The sequence below is a fragment of the Bidens hawaiensis genome, unplaced genomic scaffold, assembly GCF_021521415.1.
Source record: "Bidens hawaiensis isolate Kalapana, Puna unplaced genomic scaffold, B.hawaiensis_p1.1 tig00025763_1, whole genome shotgun sequence".
In the NCBI taxonomy this organism is placed as follows: Eukaryota; Viridiplantae; Streptophyta; class Magnoliopsida; order Asterales; family Asteraceae; genus Bidens; species Bidens hawaiensis.
The window spans coordinates 275,416-283,578 of NW_027494122.1; the positions used below are offsets into that span (position 1 = coordinate 275,416).

At 36.7% G+C, this 8,163-nt stretch overlaps 1 long non-coding RNA gene across 2 annotated transcripts; it reads right to left on the reverse strand.

Annotated features, from left to right (window-relative positions):
- Positions 1-5,250: 5,250 nt before the first annotated feature.
- Positions 5,251-7,312, reverse strand: LOC143572183 (uncharacterized). Of its 2 annotated transcripts, XR_013142224.1 has the most exons (5): positions 7,028-7,312; positions 6,760-6,867; positions 6,628-6,677; positions 5,886-5,990; positions 5,251-5,315 (listed from the first exon to the last, which is right to left on the reverse strand). It is a non-coding gene; the product is annotated as an uncharacterized LOC143572183 (long non-coding RNA). The 2 variants fall into 2 exon arrangements; XR_013142223.1 differs by lacking the exon at positions 7,028-7,312 and having other exon boundaries at positions 6,760-7,014.
- Between the last annotated feature and the right edge of the window lie 851 nt (positions 7,313-8,163).

The following is an 8,163-nucleotide window of genomic DNA, read 5'->3' on the forward strand; positions in this document are numbered from 1 at the left end:
CATCTCTTTAGAGACAATAATTATAAACTTTTTGACCAAGGTATATTCTGTAGTGAATTTCAACATATTAAAGACACTGAAATAGTGATATTGAAAAATTCCAATATAATTCAACCGCGTAGCAGCCACAACTGATAAAAAGTCTGAATTGGAACTTAATTAAAACCTAAGCAATAAATAAATAAATAACCTAATTATCTTAGTATACATATACAAAAAAGAAACTTAATAAGAATCTCACTACCTTGGATGAGAAGCCTTTAGAGGGAGCCCATTGACTATCAAATTCTTCATTCCTGAGAATATTGTCAACCAAGTCAATCAGAGCAGTAGTGACCTTTAATATAAAGGAGGAGAAGAAGCTGCAAAATTGATTTAATATTAATAAGTGGAAGCGGTATCAAATTCAAGCAAAATAATCATAAAACTAATTACAAAACAATGTGGGCATGATTTAATGAATTACCTTAGCGATTTTACAAGCTGCTTAGTGACCATCTTTTCACATCCAAGAATTCTGGGAGATAATAACTTCTAACAGATACGAACCATAATAGTCGCCGTCATAAACCCTATCATCGGATTGTTACCTAATCCCTAGCTTAGCCGGAAAAATAACATAAATTTACGAATCAGGTCTTAATAGGTATTGATTTACTAAAAAAATCGAATGTAAGGGTTTTACCTAATTCGTCAGACCAAAACGGTTGGCGTCGGATCATGGTCACCAAAGGGTCGGTTTCACGATTAGAACCCTAACAGCCTCCGTCATACAGACCCCACCATTGAAGTAAACTATCACCAGCAAATCATATTTGTTCCTGCTCATCCATTAAGATAATGAAACGTAATGTACAAAGAACTTGAGAGAGAAAAAACTAAGAAAGAGAAGTGCTTTTGAAATTTGAAATGAGATTGGGTTTTGAAAAGCCCGGTATTTTAATGGAAAGGGATTTCAAACCTTCTTAGTTGTATCTTATGCTATATGACTTGTAATCTCTTAATTTTAGAGATTTGATGAAAAGACCATTTTGTCCTTCCTATATGTATTGTAATATAAGTATAGATAATCAACAGCTCGCTCCCATCATCAACACCCCCACACACTAGAGGTGCACAAATCGGGTTCACCTTGAAAACCCGAACCGGTTCGGAACCGGTTTTTTTCACACCGGGTAGAAAATGAAACCTGTTCCAGTCAGGAACCGGTTCGGTTCCCGACCCGAACCGATGCCCAGAAATGCAAACTTTTAGGAACCGGGTAGGTTGGAACCGGAACCGGTTTTTACGTAAAAACCGGTTCCACCGGTTTTTTTTGAAATTTAAACATTATAGCCGTTAGGAACCGGTTCCAACGGCTATATAGCCGTTTTAGACCGTTGGAACCGGTTTTTTTAACTATAAATAGGTTATCTTCTTTCTATAAATAGCAAGGTTTGTTTGTGTACTTGTTAAACCACTCCCAAAACTATAAAACACACTCCAAACCACAATTAACCTTAAACCGACAACAAATGGCAACCAATGATGACGTTGTTATGGTGATCGAAACAACAAGATGCCCCGATGTTTGGGTTCATTACGATTTGTGTCTCATGACCGACTCACATGAGTTGGCACATTGCAAATATTGCTCGAAGTTTCTTAAAGCAGCGTCCAACTCGACATTACGAAAACATACGAATAAGTATTGTCGAGAAAAAAGAAGAATGGAAGCTAAAAAAATGGAAGTGGGAGAGTCGTCCGGCTCTACAACCCAAAAATAAGTATTCCCGGGTTAAAACGACGGACTTTGTTTTTTATGTTTTAGTTGTTATGTTTAGTATCGTTTATGTTTTAATAATGTTTGTAATAGTTATTTTTTAGATGAATAAAATGTTCGTCGTTATTAAAAAAGTAACAAACAATTAATCATGAGTAACAAAAGTAATTATAATAAAACAAATCAAAACTAAATATTAGTTGAACAAGTTACAAATAAGTTTACCAAAACAAATAATTACAACTCTTCTTCGTCTTCATTCTCGTCTTCACCCTCGTCTTCGTTATCGGAAGAAACCCCGTCCTCCGCCTCCTCATCATGAATATGACGCTCTATTGGTATTTCGTCTTCAAAGTTCGCCTTGTGTTGTACACGATCCACCGCATCCAAATGGTCCTTTAGGCAAATGCAAACCTCTAGAGACTCGGGAGTTAGTTTTGTTCTTCGCATAGATAACACCCTCCCACTAAGAGAAAAAACCGATTCGGAAGCAACCGTTGAGGCTTGTACGGCAAGCAAATCACGAGCCGTGGCGGATAGAATGGGAAATTCGTTTTGTTTACCTTTCCACCAAGCCAACAAATCAATATTGCGAATTTCGTCGACCGTTGCGCCCTCAACATAGTTTGCTCCACTATATCGACCAAGTTCGCTACTTGGTGTGTTTCCTCTTTGCCTCTTAGATGCCGATTCACGAATCCCATTCATCAAGTTTATAAGTGGGTCATTGCACGGCCTACCAGTTGTTTTTTTCACAAAAGACGATCTCGTGCTTGGACCATACATTTGAAAATAATGGTCATAAAGGTCTTGAAGGTTTTTGTTGAACTTGTCCTTCGCTTCCGTCGACAACTTCGGGTCAATCTCGTGCATACCTAAGTTGTCGAATATTTCCTCAATCGTTGTTTCAACCCCATTAACATTCCAATAGGGGTTTAATGCGACGGCACAAGTGAAGACCGGCGGTATGATTTCAAAATATTTTATGAACTTTTCTTTCATCACCGCAACAATATTTTCGAAGAGTTTGTTCTTCTCCGCAAAGCTTTTAAAAACACAAGACATATAGTACAATTCTTGCAAAACCCAACAACTAGTAGGGTAATAGACTCCCGATAATTTTGTTGTTGACTTTTTGAACACATCAAGATACTCCAACAAATAACAGACTTGGACCCAAACACTTTCCGGAAACATATCGGCCTCGCGTTCTTCAACAAGATTGTTATGAAAAGCTTGTAAAGTTTGGCGTTGGGCAAAAGCACACTTTAACATATGACAAGTTGAGTTCCAACGGGTTGGAACGTCCCAATTCGGCCCCAAATACTTTCTTTCAACCGACTTGCAATAGTTCTTATATTCAAGATGTCTTCTTTTACCACTTTTGAAGACATCTTGTAACATAAGTCTAAAGTATTTTAAATCATCACAAATGTGTTCATTGTCAAGACCTATTTGGACAACCAAGTTGATGATATGTGCAACACATCGGACATGAAAAAAATCCCCGAAACAAGGTGGTGAATATTTAATGATAAATTTTTCAGCCGCCTTAGTATTGTTTGAAGCGTTGTCAAACGAAATCGAAAATATTTTATTTCTCAAGTTGTAAGTCGTTATAACTTCATCAAGTAATTCAAACAATTTTTCGGCGGTATGTGAGAACGGGAAGTTTTCAAAAGCGATGGTGCGTTTCATCAATTGCCATGTCACCGAATCAACCCAATGAGCGGTGACACATATGTATGATTCGGGCAACCCGTGTGGTGCCGACCAAACATCGGTAGTTAAACTAACCATGGCTTCTAAAGAATGAAAAGACTCGATTAACTCTTTTTTAGCACACTCCCACAACCTGATACAATGACGTCTGAAGGTAGTACGACTTACATGTGTGTATCTCGGTTGTAGAGTTTCGCGAATCAACGACGTCAACTCCGGGTCATCAAAGTGGTTAAACGGCAAACCTCGTTGAATAACGAACTTTGCCATTCTATCTTGAACTTGAGTCGTGTTGTAACGAAATAGTGTACCATCTTTACCCAAGTTAATTTGATCGGTCGCGCCAATCCCTTTCAACGCCTTGCAATATGGCTTCTCGATGTGCTTTCTCAAAGTAGAGTTGGAATCGTGCTTTAATATTGAACCACATAGTTTGCAACGAGCCTTTTGATAACCTTCGTCATCCACAATCAAATCCCAATTCTTCCATACGTCTTGCGGCCACGTGTCAATGCACATACCAAGGTGCATGCCCTCACGCTACCGACCCTCACTGTCGCTCATTGTCTTGCGGATGACACGAGGGCCACGTGTAAATGCACGTATCAGGTGCAGCCCCTCATATATGCTACTAGCCTCCTTAGCTGCTCGATCATTGGCTTTGCGGGTGCCACGATGCCCAGATGCGTGTGTGACCGAACCTCATTCGTGTTCCAACTCATTTTATAGGATAAACACTTTTTATACCACTAATCAAGAGTAATACTATAAATATTAAATTTATTAAACGTTATATCTTAGTATAGAACTTTACATCTATATTTTAAACTTACGTTTGGGTATAACTAATTATTACTAATAAGTAGTTTGTATGATTCCAACTTTAGTGAGGTAGTAAAGTGATTTGCCTATAACTTTAGTGAGTTCAATCTTCATAATGTACAATATATTTAGTTGTTAAAAAAAAGTAAAAAAAAAGGTACTTTTTGATATAACATTGACGCAGGTGAGACACATTATTATATATAATAACTAGGTTAGGTACCCGTGTATTACACGGGTTGGGTTATCACAACAAATATGAATAAAGTTATAAATATACTGAATATTAAAATTTATAAATATATTGAATAATAAACTGTAAAAACATTTTACTTTGACTAATGCTTAACTTTAAGATATTGGATCCGAAACTAAATAACCTCTTGTTAAAAAATTCATAAAATACCCCTGAACCAAATTGCAAATTTGCAAGTCACAACCTTGCTGTCAATTTAATTTGCTACTATAACATTTGTTCTCTATTGATAGAACGTGCAATTCTGAATGATGTTTGACTTATGATATAACCTTCGAGCTGCCAATTTTCTTTTAACCAAACAATCATATGCAAAAGTAACACTAAATCTGATTTCTGCAATATACTTCACTTTCTAATTTCTAGACCAATATAACCTATTTTTTGGAATTCCAAATACCAAATATACCCCTAACTGTCCTCAGGATTAACTGATGTATCAATAAACCTTTCTCTACCACCTATGATATGAAAAAAGAACCCTTGTGGTGTTAACCCTCATATATAAGAGTACACGAACCAACAATTTTCGGGCCTGTAATCGCCCAAAGTGACTTTTGAGGAAGCATTCGGTCTACGAAGTCGTATGGCATTCAGTTACCTTCCACATAATGTTGTCCCACACATTCATTCATTTGTGATGTTGATATAACTTTCTTAGAACCTGATATAACCATTGCCTTGAGATTTGTTGCTTTCTGATGAATATTTTTGAGCAATGATTCATGCGTCATCACGAGCCTTGTTCAGCACCTGAAAACAAATATAGTATTAAAGTGACAGCCCAAATTAGGCCATACTCGTTTAACCGTCTATACATGGGTTGAATGCACAGATGCAACCTTGTGTAACCGTACAAAACAACTTTCAGTAGATCATAATTTATTATTTTGATCCTCGTTTTGCATACTTTATAATTTCATCGTATTGAATCATTAAAATTGAAAAAATGAATAAAATTTGTAAAACATATATATTAAAACTTCAAGCTATAGCCAACCCAGATAACATTGTAGGGTTGTTTTGGTTCGAATAGGGTCGCGTCGGACGGGTTAGGGTCAAAAAGGTTCGGGTCAAAATGGGTTCGGGTGGAGAGTGGTTGGCTTACAAAATGGCTTTTGAAAAATTAAGCCTAACTAAAGCATATGAATTTCAATATATGACATCGTACATACTTTTTCAATGAGAGTTTTCAAAATCAGGGATGTGTTCTCCTTTCATTGTCAAATATATAACTTTTCAAATTCATAAAAGATAAAACTTTGTTTACAAATCTAACTCAAAACTCTTTCAAAATAAACGTAATTCAGGTAGCTTGATTACCAGTTTGGAAAAGGTTGTCCACAAACATGTTTCCGACGACATGGTACTTAAAACCAAGTAAATATCATCGTAATTCAAGTAGCTTGATTTCATGTATTTTTAACCCTGTAACATGCATAGAATGTCTTAGAAAGGAGATGCTTAATATAATATAGTAAATTTGATAATTGACCAACAAAAAAAGAAGAAAAAAAAAGGTACCCATGTATATATCATTGCCCTTGTGTTCATTTAACTTTTCCATGGTATTCCATTATAGGTAGGAAAAAAAGATACGAAATTGAAGAAAAACTGTACAATGATTGAAAAATAAAATAAAAAAAGAACATTCCAATATCTTAAAACATCAGCAATAGTTTCATAGCAAGAGACAAATTTAAGCGCTTTATTCTTCCCCTATGATCTTAAATATCAGCACCATAACATAAACTAAATTAAGTAGTTTTCACAGTTGAACATCAACTTTGTCTAATTAGTCATTTAAATCAAATTACCTCAAGGCTAAAGCAGACTATTTTTTTAACCATTTGAATAATTTTTTTTTCCATCTAAATATGCATACTCTAGATACTTCAGCTTTAATAAATATTTGTTATTGTATTCAGTAAAAATGAGCAACTTCAAAACTGAAGCATAGACAGTAATTTGAATTCGTGTTTGCTCTCATTTCAAATTACAAATCATAAATATAAAACCAAGCATGTAGTTCAGTTAAAGAAAAACAAATTATCCAAAACGTTACCTTGTATGTCTCGACTAAGTCACATCCAAGAACCAAATCGGATAATCCTTCTGAGAAAACTAAATCTGTTGTTAATTTTCTCAAAATACATAAAAATGTTCACATAATAACCAATGAAAAAAATATAAAAACCTGCAGCAGGATGAGTTTCCAAATGATCATGCCCAAAAGAAGTTATAGACCTGACAACCTTGCAAGAATCCTGTAATTGAAACTTTGTTTTTGCAGCAGCTGATTGTCCTGTTACAAAATATGATATAACGAAAACATGGTCATACAAGAACTATGAAACTGTCAATACCAAAACCTTGTGTCATATAAGTATCTAGCCACTTATAATATAAATATAATAACTATAATAAATTCATTATAATATTTCATTTATAGAAAGACAATCTACCCAAAACGTTACCTTGTATGTCTCAAATGAATCATAAGCAAGAACCTGAATCGTCGAATATACAGTTGGAGAAATCAACGAATTGGAAAACCCTATATCGAACGGCGATTGACCATGGTAGCCAGATTTGTCCCAAAATCTAATACCTTTAACCATCGATTGGCCGCCGTTCATCGATTCACCATGTTTTCACCATATCACATCAATCAATTTCAAACCGGCTATTAAGAATCAGGGGCCGGTGATTAGGAATTACAGGTGAAGAAAGAAACAAATTGTGTAAAGGGTGTGCCGAGATAAACGAATTTTGTATTCAAAGTAGAGGTGGCAATTGGGTTGGGTTGGGTCGAAACGGGTCATGGGTCGGAACGGGTTAGGGTTGAAACGGGTTAGGGTCGAAACGGGTTAGGGTCGAAACGGGTCACTTAAAAGAAGGGTTGTTTCGGTTCGGGTCGGAACGGGTTAGGGTCAACAGGTTCGGGTTAGAACGAGTCAATGTATGAACAGGTCAAAACGGGTTTCGCTTAATTTTTTTTTTACCAACGAATAAGCGTGTTTCCAACACGTTACAGATCTTTTTAACAGCAAAAGCTCGTTTAAGCGGTTTTTCAGTTCGTTTCAGCGCGTAACAGCTCGCTTAAGCGGTTTTTCAGTTCGTTTCAGCGCGTAACAGCTCGCTTAAGCGGTTTTTCAGTTCGTTTCAGCGCGTAAGAGCTCGCTTAAGCGGTTTTTTCAGTTCGTTTCAGCGCGTAACAGCTCGTTTAAGCGGTTTTTCAGTTCGTTTCAGCGCGTAACAGCTCGCTTAAGCGGTTTTTCAGTTCGTTTTCAGCGCGTAACAGCTCGTTTAATCGGTTTTTCAGTTCGTTTCAGCGCGTAACAGCTCGCTTAAGCGGTTTTTCAGTTCGTTTCAGCGCGTAACAGCTCGTTTAAGCGGTTTTTCAGTTCGTTTCAGCGCGTAACAGCTCGCTTAAGCGGTTTTTTCAGTTCGTTTCAGCGCGTAACAGCTCGCTTAAAAGCGGTTTTTCAGTTCGTTTCAGCGCGTAACAGCTCGCTTAAGCGGTTTTTCAGTTCGTTTCAGCGCGTAACAGCTCGCTTAAAGCGGTTTTTCAGTTCGTTTCAGCGCGTAACAGCTCGCT